Consider the following 15,754-nt stretch of genomic DNA (forward strand, 5'->3'; position numbering starts at 1 on the left):
ACATGCACATATATGCTTATTCAACTTTTGTGTAAAGAAAAATATTCTAAATTGTTAAGTTTTTGGTTACCTGGAAAAATGTTAACAATTAGAATTATCATGAAGAATATGTTTCAGTGATTCATTTAAAGCCTTAAAAACTGACTGATAAAAATACACAAGAAAAAGTTATAACTAACAAATAGATACTGCTTCCAAACTTATCCTATCAAAGCTATATTTTCAGATGTTTTTCATTTTCCTCTAATTTAAGATAAACTCTGCCTCTAACACAAGATTAACACTCTCTGATAGTAAGATAAATTTTATAGTTTTAAATTGATGGATTACATTTTTAAATTATTATGTTTTCCAAATAATTTCTTTCATCCCTTTAAAGTTTCTAAATCAAAAACCTACATAAGGAGCATGAGGGGTCCCTTGTAATTAGTTAGAAAGTGAACTCTGCTGCATAACCCAGTGGCTTACAGCACCAGAGAGAAATCTTGCAATAGTCTGGCGGCCTGAGGTGAACTAGATTTTCTCACTTGCTCCCTCTCTGTCCTCCTTCTAACATAGAAAAGATTAATTTGATATTTTATGTTGCAATGAAGTATTTCTTCCTCATTATGCCACCTTGTGACCCAGAAGAAGCATTCTTTAGGACTAGTTTTTTGTCCAAGAATATTTATTGAGTTAAAAAAACTAATATAAAACTAAATTCATGGGTGGTTTATAGACCACTTTATTCCCCAATCCTCAGATATTGAAAAGATTTCACAGCGCCTATTGCAATGTTTCTAGCTCCAGGATGATGCTGAAAACGCCAACTCAGTCTGAAATGTCCTGGTTTGCAGGAAACCTAAATGGTCTAGGCAGTCCTGAGACTGACCTGGAATCTAGACTCCACTTTATGTGGACTTGGTGGCACCTAGAGCAAGTCTCTCAGGCAGAAATTTACCATAACCACCCCGACTAATAGATGCTCCACTCTGAGTTTTTTACAATATTTGGAACAGAAAGAGGGTGACTTTTTTGGCCTTAACCATCTCTAAGCACTGTAATCATAGCTTTATATATTATCTATAATCTTTACAACAACCTTGCCAGGTACCTATTATTATCTCCATTTACAGAGTGACATTTCTACCAAGCATCATGTCACTCCCTTGCATAAAATCCATTAGTGGCTTCCCAAAGTTTTAGGGATAAAGTCCCAAGTTTTCATCAAGATCTTCAAGACACAACCCCAGCCTCCATTCCCTCCTTCCTGGCCATCCCCATCCCTCTCCCGTCCCCATCACTAATGCCGACCCCTTGTACCCTACACTCCACAATAATGCATGACTAGGAGTGCCTTAATTTTACCTTACTATTCCTCTCCACTCAGCCTCTACCAACTCTCTATCCAGCTAGAACACCCTCCTTACTCCCTGCTTTAACCATCTAATGTCCTTCAGTACTCAATTTAGGCAGCCACCAGCTCTAAGTTCTCCTTGACTCGTTAGGCTTAGTGTCCCTCCTGAGGGCTCCCATAGTAAAATGTGCTTGCTTTTATCATAGCAGTCTTTTCATATGGTACTTTTCCATCTCCCCCAACTAGTCTGAGAGTTCTTTGCAAGGAGAGACTATTTTTCATGTGTTTTATGTTTCCAGCACGTAGCACAGAATATTAGGTACATGATAGGTATTAAGATTTGAGGAATGAGTGGTTTAGGATTTCTATCTTAAACCTTGTAATCAAAGAACCAATCTCAAGTTCAAAATTCATATTTCATTGCATTCTTGCTAATTCTTGAAATATTGCTTATATTAATCCAGTGGTGTGTTTATAAGTTAGGACTCTTGGTTGCAAGAGACAGAAACCTAATTCAAGTTGGCTCAAGCAAAAATGTGCATTTTCCAGTAACCAGATCACAGGGATGAATGGACCCAGTAACCAGGACACTCTCAGAAGCCCTTTATCTCAGTCTCTCATGTCCATTTCTTCTTGTGGGTTCTCCTCATTCTCTCCTTTGTAGAGGAGCGTTCTCTCTCCCAAGTTCAGTTTTTAAAACCCCAGAGACAGATCCTAGCCTGTTTGGCCTATGCACTCGTGCCTCAGAGCAGCAGAGCCACAAGTTTTCACATTAGTAAAGGCAATAATGGTGTCGGTTTTTATTCTATTTTTAAAGCAGTAAATATGCATAATAACTGAAATTTATAGATTCCATCCCCTCCTCCTTAAAATGAAATATCTGAGAGCCTCTGAGTAAACATGCAGGGAGGTTGGAGGATATGAGATTGCTCATAAGATGGTAACTCATTCAGTTTATTTCTCCACTAAATACTGCCAGCTTCCATGATAGTTCTGACCACTTCATGGTTTTAAATGATTATCTTTCATAGATGTGAACTGTTTACATAGTACCAGGATTTCTCAACCTGGGCACTATTGACATATTGGGCCAAATAATTCTTTCTTGTCGTGAGTTGTCCTGTGCATTACAGGACGTTTAGCAGCATCCCTGGCCTCTCCCCCCTAGATGACAGTGGCACCTTCCTCCACAGGGTTACAACAACAAAAATTGTCTCCAGACGTTGCCAAATGTCCCCTGGATTTGGGGGCGGGGGGTGGGATAAAATTTCTCCCCCTTCCCTCCCATGAAAACCACTGACTTAAACCTATAAATTGGCAACTGGTTAAAGACATGAAGCATAAAAAACAACAAGGTTGAAATAGAATCAGTATGAGGGATGTAAAATTGTCTCAGTTTTACAAAATTGACTCAAGGAGATTTTCACCAGACCTGTAAGTCGCATACATAGACTCTAATTTATGCCATATCAGGATGTTTTTAGAGAACAAACGATTCTTTTAAAAATGTTAAATGAGGAAATAGTGTTGATGATTGTATCTAATTTGGCTTTTCACACTTTGGGAATAAAGACTGTTCCTACTAACTTTGTGTTATTTGTAAAATACTTGAAAGAGTTGCCCCAAACTATTTCTCTTATATAGTTATTTATGAACAAAACAGTAAACTTACTTTTGAAAGCTTGTACTTTTTTAAGAGCAAAATTCAAGAATTCAAACAGAATGTTATAGAAGCAATATTATAAAAATATTTATCCATTTTTGATGCCATAACACTGTGTTTCACAAAGTTTGGGTATTTTGTGCATCACTTCATGCTGGCTTTTTTGCTGGCTTTTTTGTTTGTTTGTATATCCAAGTACCACATGCACTATTATTTATTAAAACAGTTTTCTTTAAAAATGTTTATTTTGGGGCTTCCCTGGTGGCGCAGTGGTTGAGAGTCCGCCTGCCAACGCAGGGGACACGGGTTCGTGTCCCGGTCCGAGAAGATCCCACATGCCGCGGAGCGGCTGGGCCCGTGAGCCATGGCCGCTGAGCCTGCGCGTCCGGAGCCTGTGCTCCGCAACGGGAGAGGCCACAACTGTGAGAGTTCCACGTACCGCAAAAAAAAAAAAAAAAAAAAAAAAGTTTATTTTGAGGGGAGTTCCCTGGTGGTCTAGTAGTTAGGATTCAGTGCTTTCACTTCTGTGTCCCGGAGTTCAATCCCTGGTCAGGGAACCCACAAACCGTGTGGCCAAAAAAAAACAAAAAACGTTATTTTGAAAGGAAATTTTATATACTATTATTATACACGAAATACCAGTATTTTCTAATATCCTTAAAATAAATATGTAACATTTAAAATAAAAAAATGTTCATCTTTGTTATGCCCAATGTCATATCCCATACAAAAAGAGGTAGGTGTACCAGCCTTGGAAAAGACCACTGAATATGTAAATTTTATTCTGCATTTTAGTATATATTCAGTCGTAAAACCAAACACATTGTGTCATTTAAAAATGTGTCATAAAATGCTTTTTCTTATGTAATTAAAATAATTTTAAAAATATAAAAATATTTATTAAATGGGAAAATGCCAATACTTATGTTTATGTATATGAGTATTTTATATATGAGTATTTTATTTTCTGAATATTTTAAACTTCTTTGAAATAAACTTTTCAGTACAATCTTTAAAGAAATAGACTTATATAAAATAAAATATATGTCAACACTTGTTTGTATACCACACACAAATAATGAAATGATTTTTTAAATTCCTCAGGAGCTCAAGAGATTTCTTAATACTGTGAAAGAGGGTTTCAGGACAAGAAATGTTGGGAAACTCTACTCTAGGTCAAGGCCTCACCCATTTGTTCCTGAGCCTACGATAAGACTTGATTTATTCCCTATTTTTCCACCTCTTTGAGGAACTCTGTCTTAGCATTTATTGGCGTCATTTCCTCAGAGAAGGTCACAAGCAGCTGCTTATGTATTAGGTGTTCAATAAATAATATTAATTATTTTCTATTTAAGGGAGATCTGCCTTGCCCCAGAAAGTATTTAAAATTGTAATTGAATAAAAGTGGACTTCAGACACACACACACACACACACACACACACACACACACACACACACACACATGCACACACACGCACACCAACCCAGATACTGGCATAAACATATAGTCTTTTCAGAACATGCAAATCAATTTCTGTGTATACCAGCTTCTATTAAAAAGTTTACATTGAAAGCCCATCTCAAAACAAGGTACAGAATGTTGATCATCCTTAAAGCTGAGAGATGTGTTTTGAGGGGTCATCATACTATTCTTTCGATTTTTACGTGTTGTGACAAAAGCAAAAAATACATAAGAAAGTAATGAGAATATTTTGTATTTTTAAAAGAAAAGAAAAGAAAACAATCATCTTTATATAGTACACTTCTTAAGGACTTGTCAAAATTCTTAACCAAAATTTAGTGCTAAAACTGCAAAAATAGCTGTGAAAAAGCCAGCATTCACATGATTTATAGCTAAGCCTTCTTTGGCAAAAGACAGCTGCCATTGCTTTCTTTTTTCTTTTTTATTTAATTTATTTATTTTTTATTTACTTATTGTTTGGGCCGCATTGGGTCTTCATTGCTGCACGTGGGCTTTCTCTAGCTGCAGCCAGGGAGGGTTACTCTTCATTGCGGTGCAGGGGCTTCTCATTGCTATGGCTTCTCTTTTTGTGGAGCATGGGCTCTAGGTGCGCGGGCTTCAGTAGTTGTGGCACGTGGGCTCAGTAGTTGTGGCTCACGGGCTTAGTCGCTCCACGTCATGTGGGATCTTCCCAGACCAGGGCTCAAACCCTTGTCCCCTGCATTGGCAGGCAGATTCTTAACCACTGCACCACCAGGGAAGTCCCTGCTTTCTTGAACAAGAAGGTTGCAGTGTTTCACAGGCACATTTAAACAGATCAAATGTCATTTTTAAACCTCTTTGGCCCAACCCCCCTACCAATATCTTGAAGACTAAGTGTAATATTTTGAAATGGAGTTTCTAGCTGGAGCATTTTTAGCTTGCCTTGGTTAGACAGAAGCAAAGTCTTCAAGGATCGTCAGAAACGTTTTTTTTCCATGAAAAAAAAAGGAATTTTTAAAAACTCCCTTATTAAAGTTGGGTTGCAAGACAATAATACATTAAAATTAATTTTGCTAAATCTTGTAGCTAAAAAACTAGCCCAAGCTTTTCTGTCAGTGAGAAGGTTAAAAACAAACTTACTTGCTACCTTCCACCACGTCCCCGCCAACACCAAAAACAAGCAAACAAACAAAAAAGAACACAGAAATGGGGAGCATAAAGGACAGAGGTTGGTCTTAAGTCTTAAAATGGAGACTTGAGACAATTACTACAGATAACTTTTTGACATTCTATCATACTATTCTTAATAACTATTATTTTAAGCAGAATTTTTTTCACACACCTAATGTATTGTCAGAAACTGTACTAGGTACTTTATATATGTTAGCTCATTCAATTCTCACATCAACCCTGCCAGGTAGATATTCTTATAGGCATTTTATAGTTGATGAAACTGAAGCCCACAGAAATTTGCCTGAGGTTACAAAGCTGTACAAGTGTGGGTTTTTTACTCCTAGTAAGTGTCAGATCCAAAATTTAAATTTCATCTGTCCGAATCCAAGCTAGCAGGTTTAATGACATGAATCAGCTACCTAGCCTCAGTGAAAAACAATTTACAGCCTACAACTCCATTGCAGCCACTTGTGTTGATGCAGACTCAATAGATATTTGACTCATATTCCCTATTTAAAGACCAAAACAGGGCTTCCCTGGTGGCGCAGTGGTTGAGAGTCCGCCTGCCGATGCATGGGACATGGGTTCGTGCCCCGATCCGGGAAGGTCCCACATGCCACGGAGCGGCTGGGCCCGTGAGCCATGGCCACTGAGCCTGCGCGTCCGGAGCCTGTGCTCCGCAACGGGAGAGGCCACAGCAGTGAGACGCCCGCGTACCGCAAAAAGAAAAAAAAAAGACCAAAACAATCTATGTATATCCATTCATCTGTCAATGGACATTTAGGTTGCTTCCATGTCCTGGCTATTGTAAATAGTGCTGCAATGAACAGTGTCGTACATCTCTTTTTGAATTATGGTTTTCTCAGGGTATATGCCCAGTAGTGGGATTGCTGGGTCATATGGTAGTTGTAGCACATATATATGATGGAATATTACTCAGCCATAAAAAGAAACGAAATTGAGTTATTTGTAGTGAGGTGGATGGACCTGGAGTCTGTCATAGAGAGTGAAGTAAGTCCGAAAGAGAAAAACAAATACCGTATGCTAATGCATATATATGGAATCTAAAAAAAAAAAATGGTACTGATGAACCTAATGGCAGGGCAGGAATAAAGACGTAGACATAGAGAATGGACTTGAGGACACGGGGAGGGAGGGGGAAGCTGGGACAAAGCGAGAGTAGCATCTACATATATACACTACCAAATGTCAAATAGCTAGCTAGTGGGAAGCAGCTGCATAGCACAGGGAGATCATCTCAGTGCCTTGCGATGACCTAGAGGGGTGGGATAAGGCGGGTGAGAGGGAGACGCAAGAGGGAGGGGATATGGAGACATATGTATGCACATAGCTGATTCGCTTTGTTATATAGCAGAAACTAATACAGTACTGTGAAGCATTTATACTCCAATAAAGATCTATTTTTAAAAATCTATCTACATGTTTTATTTGTCCACAAAACCTATGAACAATTTATCACTGACCCATACATTAACCATTAGTTTTTTCCTTTGTTCCCATGATTTTACTTTTTATTTGCTCAAAACTTTAGTGTCCCATTAAAGTGCTGTGAAATCACATATGTGTGTCCTCTGCGACGCCATCTAAAGTTTAAAAATGTTAAAACAATTATTCATTTAATTAGCTAATGCATAGTACATATATATATATAAATACATACATATATATATATATTTTTTTGCCACGCCACGCAGCTTTTGGGATCTCAGTTCCCTGACCAGGGATTGAACCCGGGCCACAGCAGTGAAAGCTCAGAATCCTAATCACTAGGCCACCAGGGAACTCCCCGTAGTACTTATATTATTATCCCAACTCATCTTCATTAGGATCTAAGACACCTCTAACAAAATATAGGAAATAATGATCAAACAAGTTACAACTAGTATTCTTGTAGATGCTCCTAATCAAATTTGAATAAAAGGTAAAAACAGCTTTCGGATAAGAATTGCTAAAAAGTTTCAATAACCAGAATACCATTGTTAGACAGAAGAGTCATGTAAAAAAAAACTATTTGTAGATGGCAATTGGTATTTTATAACCTTCAAGAGAGCAGTATTTACCTTTTCTAATCATTAAGTAGAAAAAGTTATACTTCAGTGAATGATTAACAGGTTTAAATAAATGTAATTATAAATGTTCAGAGAATACCATTATGATCGTATTTAAACAGCTTAATTTGATATGAACACTCTCATACATGGAAAATTAGGCCCAACTGGAGAACAGAAAATATTGTAAGTAGTGGAAACAGTGCTAGATATGACGAAATTATGAACTGAGGGAAACTTCACACTCGTTTATAATATAATACATGTATCATTTAATTGCATGTAAAAAATCTTACTGAGAAAACTCAATATTAGAAAATAGTCTATGTTAAAAAGGAGTAATTAAAATTATTGAACATTAACAGCAATTCTCTTGCTGAAAAGTAGAGGGATGCTGAGAATAGATCAGAACCTTCTAACTTACTAACCAATAAACAGTGAATCACAGAAGTAATTAAAGTGACTTCCTGGGTGATCTAATAGTGCTACTTGTTTGGGGGAGCCTTAAGGCTGATGAAAACCAGGATCTTTTAGTATTTGGAGGATTCCATTCATTGGTTCTTTATAGCATCATATCTTGACCACAGATTATGTGACTGAATCTTAAATAAAGAGCTGGGTTTACTGTTATCAGTTCTTCTTCCATGTTAATCATGTGTGTATTGTACGCCTCCTCCTTCTACCTTTGAATATCAACGTATTATTCCAGAGTAAAAATACATAATGAAATCCAGAATAACAGAACTTTTAATTTAAGTTTCTTTCTTTTCCTTTGAGATTTTTGGAACTTCAGAGAAAGTGAAGAGTAATAGCATAGAGCAATTAAATTCACTGACAGAAACCATCTGTTTCAACCAATTCTCATGACTTTTTTAAATTTCAAAGATAATGCATTTTTACTGCAAAACATTCAAACAACACAGAAAGACATAAAGTTAAAAAGGAAAGCTCTCCTCTTTTCATACTCCCTAATCCAATACCCTAGAAGTAACAACTGCTAGCAGCTTGTTCAACGTCCAAATATTTTTCTATGTATATATAAGCATATACATATAGTCATTTTTTTAACAAATTTGAATATTACTACATTAAGCTTTTGTTATCATTTCTAATTAATTGAAATGTAGATGTATACTGTTTTTCTTCTACTTATTTCTATACTTCTCTCTCCTACTAGAGGTCAGAGTTCATCTGAAGGCAGGAGCTACCTTGTTAATATTTTTTCTAAATGCCTACTAAGGTGACTTGCATTTTTTTTTTAAGCAGTCTCCATAGAGACTCTCAAAAATTGCCAATGCCAACTATATTTCAAGTCTTCATGGCAGGGTATTAGGAAAATTTTCAATTAGCAATAATCATGCTTCGGATAAACCTCATTGGCTATGATACTGCCACTGCACAGAGCTACCTTGTGTTTGTTAAGTAAGTGTTTATAGACTTGAATTTAAGCAATCAATCAACATAAATGAATGAAGAGTGAAGAAAAGGATAAAATAATAGCCATGGGTTGAGGCCTTCCCTGGTGGCGCAGTGGTTGAGAATCTGCCTGCTAATGCAGGGGACACGGGTTCAAGCCCTGGTCTGGGAGGATCCCACATGCCATGGAGCAACTGGGCCCGTGAGCCACAACTACTGAGCCTGCGCGTCTGGAGCCTGTGCTCCGCAACAAGAGAGGCCGCGATAGTGAGAAGCCCCCGCACCGCGATGAAGAGTGGCCCCCGCTTGCCACACTAGAGAAAGCCCTCGCACAGAAACGAAGACCCAACACAGCAAAAATAAATTAATTAATTAATAAAAATTCCTACCTCCAACAAAAAAAAGAATCCACCTGACAATGCAGGGGGCGTGGGTTCAAGCCCTGGTCCAGGAAGATCCCACATGCCGCAGAGAAACTAAGCCCGTGTGCCACAACTACTGAGCCTGAGCTCTAGAGCTAGTGAGCCCCAACTACTGAGCCCATGCACCACAACTACTGAGCCTGAGCTCTAGAGCCGGCGAGCCCCAACTACTGAGCCCGTGTGCCACAACTACTGAGCATGCGTGCCACAACTACTGAAGCCCGCGCCCCTAGAGCCTGTCCTCTGAAGCAAGAGAAGTCACCGCAATGAGAAGCCCGCGCACCGCAACAAAGAGTAGCCTCCGCTTGCCACACCTAGAGAAAGCCCACGTGCAGCAAAGAAGACCCAACGCAGACAAAAATAAATAAATAAATAAATTTATTTTTTTAAAAAATAGCCATGGGTTGAAGGAAAGAGATAAGTAAAAATAATTTCTCTAAACTTGATTTTGCTGATGTGTATAATTTCTTGAAGGGGAAAAATAATTAAGCAGAACAGAAGGTAATGCCGATGAACTGTTTGACTGGGGACTGAGGGAATTGGATGGAAGACATAATCAAAACCATGACTCTCAGATTGTCTCTTAGAGTGGTCCTGGCATCCAAACACTGTCAGATGGCTTTCTCAATGTACTGGCCCTTGTTTTTGTGCCATGTCTGTTACATACCCTTGCATTTGCACAGCCTGTTCAATCACCTTTGAGTCTAAGATGTAAAAATGTGTTTCAATAGCTCATAATTTAATTTGCATCATGTCCAGAAATCACAGTGATCTAGAGGCTGAAGGATTTAGTTCTAATTCTGACTTTGCACTAACTGAGACCTTGGGCAAGTCACTTCTTTTTCTTTTTCTTTTTTTTTTTTTTGGCCGCGCCATGCGGCTTGTGGGATCTTAGTTCCCTGACCAGGGATTGAACCCCGGGACCCTGCAGTGTAAGCAAAGAGTCCCAACCACTTGACCACCAGGGAATTCCCAAGTCACTTATTTCTTTTGCTTCAGCATCTTATCTATAATAGATAGTTTTTAAGAATTGGACCAAATGATCTCTAAAGTCCATCTTCTATCTCTAATTAGCAAGCAAGAACACAGAACTTGGAGCAATACAGCCTGGGCTTGATTTTGCTTATGAGTAAGCTACCTAACCTCTCTTCCCTCTCCTATAAAACGGGAATAATAATAGTACCTACCTCTCAAGATTTAAATGAGGATTAAATGAGATAGTACATGGAAAGTGCTTAGAATAGTGCTCAGCACATTTAGCACTAAATATATGTTCATTCTTATTACTGTTTATATTGTAAATTTTCTATGGTTCTGTAATTTAACCACTATTCTGTTATATTTGATCATGAAAGTCACTCATCTTTAAGGACCATTTAATTATGATTTGTTCAAAGGCGATGCTGGGCTAACTGCTATGCAACCACAGCGTCCCTGCCCTTTCAGTCTAACATTGACAAGGGTGTAATGATCACCATCCTTGGTCAAGACAGTCAAGTGTAGAAATGGTTCCTAAGGGACTCATTTAGCCTCTGACGCCAGTAAGGACAATATCCAATGTCAACATCGCTGGTTCTAGGAAAGAGGTACAGGGAATTACACATAAATGTTACATGCTGTACTAGACACTTGGACAACTACATCGTTTTCTGAATACCTCAAATTTGCTGGCAGGTCCTCCATGAACTTTCTAGGTGATCCTAAATTCCAGACACATATAGATATTTTATTCTCAACAGGTGAGAGTGGGACCCTCATTCTAGGACTGTTTAGTTCTTTTAATAACCAAGTACAGCCGAAAGAAAATATAATTTTAAAACAGTATGCTGTGGTTCATGTCAAATGGCCTTTCCCCAACACTCAAAATTTAGAACTGGTGGGACATACAGAAAGCACGATGGTTTAGTATAGTGATCAGAGAGGCCTGAATTCACATCCTGTCTCCATGACTACCTAGCCTCTGTGAACTTGTTTCTTCTCTAAAATGGGGGGAAAAAAAACCTGCTTTGCAGAGGCTGTATTATCAACAATGTATGTCAGGTCACCAACAAACTAGCTGATCCATAGTGGGCATTTATGCAACAAGTATTCTATGCCAGGCTCTTCCCTGGACATCTGTATGTATAACTGTGAACAAAAGAGATACAGTTCCTGCACTCAGGAAGCTCGTAGGCCAGGAGTGGATCTATGTTGCAGGGGCCTGAGACTTACATAAGGAAAAAATTAAAAATTATGGACACAAAAGTTGGTACAAAAGTAAACATCTATTTAGAATGAGAAAAATATTACAACAAATTACTGTGGTCTTGGAGATTCAGATTCCTTATTTTCTGAGGTCTCTTCAAGGAATTTATCAGAAATATCGATACTTACTTAGAAATGTTTCCAATCACTACCTGGCTCCCCACCCTCCCAGCACATTTCATGGGGACTCAGGCGAGTGAGGAGTCCTGAAGTTTCAGTTTCCTTAGGTTCATGGTCAGTCTGCCTTTGTTGCAGGCCCCAAAATGGTACGTCTTATTTTTGTTTCTGTACAAATTATATTATTTGTAATTTTCAGAGTGGTGTCTATATTGACTATCTTTAACTTTTTATTCCTAAATCCTGAGGAAAGGCTTAAAGTCTCCAACCCAGGTCATTTTAGCTTCAATTTTACTTGGAGATACAGTCGTTTTGCATTAAAAAGATTACTAATAGGATCACTATTGTTAATTTAGTACTAACAGAAAGCTTAAAATGTCATTTCACCTTCTGCAAAGTTGGCATGCAACTGTTCGCCTTGGGCAAAGAACCTGAACTTCAGTAAGGTACCAATTTACTGATATTGATTTCTTCTAAGTGCCCTTCTAATATCTGGGGAAACCCACAGATGCTTCATTTAATAAATTATGAACCTTATTCTAGACCTTTTTCCCTTTGTGTTGCCAGGTTTAGATTCTGGCTCAGGCATTGGTTTAGTTTAGTAATATTATAATTGAAATTAGAATTCTATAACAATAATAGGACTTTTTTTAAGGAACAAATATATTAGAGTTTAGTTTTTACATGATTTCTATGTGGAAATCCTGACACTAGGCAAATTGATAGCAATAGATGATTTGTTAGAATAAGTTGAAAATATAATGATTGAAAAGAAAATAGGAAGAAAACAAATTTTAATATGATCATTACTAAGTTAGTCCAACCGTAGAAAATATGAATTCAAACCATTAAAAATAGAATGGGTAAATATTTTCTTTATGAAAGGTGGTAACTTTTGTTAATATTTAAATTCTCTCCTAAGAATAATGAGGGTAAGATATTGTTTCCAAGAGAGTTTCAAGATTATCAAAAAATTAATAAGAAAATGACAATCACATAATTTATTTTTAGCAATGAACAATAAAGTTCACATATCTTAAGCACCCAATAAATATTTGTGGAATGAATGAATGTTAAATAATCTGGAAGAGCAGCAATTGTAACTAGTAGAAAACTTGATACTTAATATAAAGAAGTGCTGAGTAAATTAAATAATAAATCAAACTGAAATGAATCCTAGCCCAAATGAACAATGAATAATTTTGACCAGCAGCAAAAAAATAAATGAGGACAAAGCGGTCAGCTGCGAGCCTTGAGAGGTCAGGGAGCGCCATCTGTGAACACCCCTCAAGCCTACACAACTCCCCACCGTTCTGCACAGCAGGTTAAATAATTTTCAGCTTGCTCTTTCAAAGTCCTTCAAATTTAGGTTCATGTGGTTTTCGTAGGGTCTTTACATGTATTACCTCATTCTATGTTCACAACGATTCTCTAGAGTGTTTATTTTTAGCTCAGTATAATGAAGGAGGGAACTGAGGCTGCTAAGAGGGAATTGACTGATCCAAGACCGTAAAGCTAATTAGTAGCAGGGCCAGTACTAGAGCCTGGGTGTCCTGCTTTCAAGAACCGGGTCCTGTTCTCTGTGGTACCAAGTAGGTGAGTAGCACTTTTATATCATTCATGATGGCCAGTTATCCCCCAAAAGAGCAATCAATGATTCCAAGCAGGTGGTCAGAAAACACTCTCAGTGAAGGACAAAATGTATGGAAATCAATTTGGAAACATGCAAAACAATTCAAAAAATAGGTAGCTCATTCCTGGGATTCAAAAAAGGAAAGGATTCAAACAAATTAAAAGCTATATGACCAAAGTTAGTTACTACATTATTTATGACAGGAAGGAAGGAAGGCATGAAGAGAGAGAAAGAGAAAGACAGGAAGGAGGGAGGGAAGGAGGGTAAGTAAAGGGAGGGAAGAAGGAAGGAAAGATGGCAGGAAAAGGAAAACAAGTTAATTTTTATGAAAAGAGGGAGATGACTAAGTAAATCATATTTCATCAGATTGATGAATTGTTATACGAAGATTATTATGAAAACTAAAAATAACATGGAAAATGTTAGAGTGACTTTAGCTGGGAAATATATTTGGAAAAGTTGGGGGGAACACAGAAATATGAAAACAGTTTGCTCTGTGGAGTTTTAAAGTATATTTTCTTTAATGATTTTCATTTAATACTTTATTAAATAGCTTTAACAATAAACAAGTTTATAGTTCACATGAAAATATTTCAGCCAAAATGTGGCTAAATTCGTGCACAGATTTGAAAATTTAACAAAAATTTATTTTTTGACAAACGATTGGGTGTTCCTTAAATACAGACATGTGTGATGAGGTAGGTTTCTTCAATGCACGCCTTCCAAAGCACTGCCTTCCACCCGTGTCCCTTCCACCACATCTCCCTGACCTTTGACCCCTTCTTCATCTTTGTCTAAAGTTGTCCAGCTATCTTATTTGCCTCCTATTATCCACAGAACTTATCTGAGTCTGGACTTCCAGGGGCATCAAAGAGCTGCTACGTTAGATTAGAGGAGGGAACAGAATGAGATATTAGGCCCCTGGCTGTCTCTCAATGACATTAGACCCTGCTATCTGCCTCAAAAAGAAAAAGCTGACTTCCCCTTTAAGCTACTGCATCTAAAGAACAAAGGTTGAAGCTCCCTTAAATCAATCATTCCAAAGGTAGACGGCCTTGTACAAGATAGAGGGTAACCTTGGAAAATCACAGAATGACTGTTGTGCAAGGTTGCAGGGCCCAGGTTGCACTCCCCCGCCAACCCCAGTTCAGTTTCCCCAACAGACCTCCTTTATGAGCATTGGACCAAAGCACATGCATAGATACCCCAGTTTCATCAGGAGTTATGTCAAACTCACTGCCTCAGAGCAATAGTTTTTACCTTGTTACCTGGTGAACAGGATCAGGTTATAACTACAAGTGCTGCACAAAGAACCTCCCCCACATTCTCCACATGAGGATGGAGAGGCTGTCTTCAGCCCAGAGCAAAGATAACCCTAGATACCTTGATAGCCTATGCAAATAGCAGCAAAGGTGAAAGAGACACTGTGAAACACCAAAGTCAACTTGGGGCATAAAAACACATGTATATATAGATATATGGAGAGATATATATCTCCAGAAAACTCGCTTGGAAAGCTATTGCAAAGGTACATGTCTGTCATCACAGCTTAGGTCATCTTTCATATAGTTACAGAAATATGCAATAGAATATCCATTTCAAAGAAAAGCCCCCCTGCTTTTTTTCCCTATTAGAACCGGTTAACTGCTATTAGGACTGGTTTATTACATTTATACTAATTTCATCTCACTCTCCCTTTAGTGTCTGATGGCATCATATTCACAAGACAGCTAGTTTATGGCTCAGAATCTTACATGTGTTTAGTGCTTCACAGTTTACACATAAGAGATACACACCCACCCTGAAGAGGCATACTGATCACTCACTGCGGCTTTTATGGTTGAAAGTGCTGAGGCTACCAAGGGATTAAGTGACCGCTTAGAATAAAGCAAAGAATGCCTCCCTGTGAATTCTAGTAATGCATGATTACTTTTGTTTCAAATCAGGAAAAATGCAGTTAAGAGTTTCTGCTGTGTATACACTACCAAATGTAAAATAGATAGCTAGTGGGAAGCAGCTGCATAGCACAGGGAGATCAGCTCAGTGCTTTGTGACCACCTAGAGGGGTGGGATAGGGAGGGTGGGAGGGAGACACAAGAGGGAGGGGATATGGGGATATATGTATATGTATAGCTGATTCACTTTGTTATACAGCAGAAACTAACACACCATTGTAAAGCAATTATACTCTAATAAATGTGTTAAAAAAAAAAAAAAGACTTTCTGCTATGATTCC

At 38.0% G+C, this 15,754-nt stretch overlaps 1 protein-coding gene and 1 non-coding gene across 2 annotated transcripts in view; one reads left to right on the top strand and one right to left on the bottom strand.

Moving 5' to 3' along the window:
• The window catches only part of KLB (klotho beta), a 37,707-nt gene that overhangs the window by 2,513 nt on the left and 19,440 nt on the right, over positions 1–15,754 (top strand). The window lies entirely within an intron of this gene.
• On the bottom strand, positions 8,953–9,092 carry LOC137224168 (U4 spliceosomal RNA). The gene has a single exon (XR_010943266.1). It is a non-coding gene; the product is annotated as a U4 spliceosomal RNA (small nuclear RNA).

The sequence above is a fragment of the Pseudorca crassidens genome, chromosome 4 (genome assembly GCF_039906515.1).
Source record: "Pseudorca crassidens isolate mPseCra1 chromosome 4, mPseCra1.hap1, whole genome shotgun sequence".
Classification (NCBI taxonomy): Eukaryota; Metazoa; Chordata; class Mammalia; order Artiodactyla; family Delphinidae; genus Pseudorca; species Pseudorca crassidens.